Source organism: Salmo salar, chromosome 03 (genome assembly GCF_965601325.2).
Source record: "Salmo salar chromosome 03, fSalSal1, whole genome shotgun sequence".
Lineage (NCBI taxonomy): Eukaryota > Metazoa > Chordata > Actinopteri > Salmoniformes > Salmonidae > Salmo > Salmo salar.
This window is the reverse complement of record NC_138293.1, coordinates 57,093,852-57,095,749: the sequence shown is the minus strand read 5'-3', so window position 1 is coordinate 57,095,749 and position 1,898 is coordinate 57,093,852.

Sequence of the window (1,898 nt, the reverse complement as noted above, 5' to 3'; positions counted from 1 at the left end):
CTTGAGTGCAATTATGTTTGTTTATTTATTCATGTGGGTTTTACTATTTAAACCCAGCGTTGAAATATGTCTGGTGTTAACCTTTGTGGCTGATATGATTCTCTACTGTCTGATCTTCTTGCTACCACAGCATCCAAAAAAGAACCTGGCGAAGGCAGCAGACAAGCGGGAGCCAAACGAGGGTTTCTTGTGTTTCTCTGCAGCAGCTGAAACTACAGATCAACAAGAGATCAGTACTCTGACAGGCCTGTAATAGCTGCTGTCACCTGTATTTAAATGGTACACAGATTAACACAATTCCCCACAATGGATTTAGCTGATTTCCACACAAAATTAAAAGGTAACCTGTAACGTGAGCATTTGTTATGTTAGGACAAATTACCATGCAGGGGTGCCACTGAATTATGGAATTTCTTTCCTTTACGAGGCTTGGAAGATTTCTTCTGGCTTTCGTTCTGAAGCTTCGCTGTCTTCGATAGAGTTGTAGGCACCTTAGGCTGCTGTTAACAGCAGAAGTACAACGTGACATTGACTTGACATTAATTTGTTTGCTATAATGTAGTTCTCTAATCTATTCATTGAAATGAAGATACTTCATTTCAATGTATTTGAATCTATAATAGTCTGTGAGATATAGTGATAACTGTGTTGCTACCTCAATGGGAGTCCCCTCAGCAGTCTGGCAGCAGGGGATGCAGTGCCAGCCTTTGTGACCTGCTGCCCCTGTCCTGCTCTGAGTTACGGCCATGTTCTGACGGTCAGCTGTTAATGCAGCATTGTTAGCAGAGCTGAGATTTACCACCGTCTCCAGTGAGGCCAGTGAGGAGGCATCTGATGCCTTGAAGGAAGCCTGGCTGGGAATTGACTGCCAGAAGGATGAGGTGCTGTGCTCTGTCTCGGCTGAGTCCACTGATTCAGCTCTGGACTCGTCCAGTTCCCCTTTCATCCAAAGGGAGTCAGGGTTCTTCTCACAGCCAGTGACATCACTATTGGTGGCCTCAGCTTGAAGACAATACTTAGACGAAGTCTCTGACGTCATGGCCGGCATCATGCAATCTGGAGATGCACAACAGTTACATCACAAAGACAATTGTGTCCTTATGTCATGTTGATACCATCAATACATGCTCATATCTTAAAGAAATTTGACAGTGCTATGGTTGTGCACCATATAAATACCATGTTGTTAAAGTGAGATTTTTTTTCTCCAGTACAGCAAATCTGACTTACTAATCATCTTAGCATTGTATGGACACTTTATGGACAGGCCTATGTTGATCAAACCAAATATTCTTGTACAGATACCTTACCGTTGTTTGAAGTACGTTCAACCTCATCATCATCACAAGCCTCTTGGAGACGTTCGTCCACTCTGGCAGCAGTCTGATCAAGCTCACCCTCATCACAACCCTCTTGGAGAAGTTCTCTGACTCTGTCAATGAACATGTCAGATAGAAGAGCATTGATGGTTTTCCTAGAGCTGGGCTTGATGACTCCCACTTCACCTGACTGTTGTGTGATTGTGGAGTCGTTATCACTCTCCAAGCATGCACTACTGCTTCGAGAGAGGGTGGGAGAGACCACCCAGTTCCTCTCTTCCATGCAGCTGTAATCCTCCATGAAGGATTCCACAGGAGGGCTGTGTGGAACACTCAGGAAGGTCTCCAGAAGGTTCTTGACCGCCCCCTCCACAAAGCTGTAGAGGAGCTCATTACAGAACTCTGTGGACAAGTCAAGGCCTCCACTCCGGTTGGCGACTGTCGTGTATGAAAAACACTTTCTCACAGACTTCGTCTTCGCCATTTTGGACTCCAGGATCAGTCGCGCCACGTGCCAGATCAGTTGCTGAGAGAAGCGGCGGAGGTTAGGGCTCCGAAGGAACCCCGCTAGGTCCTTGG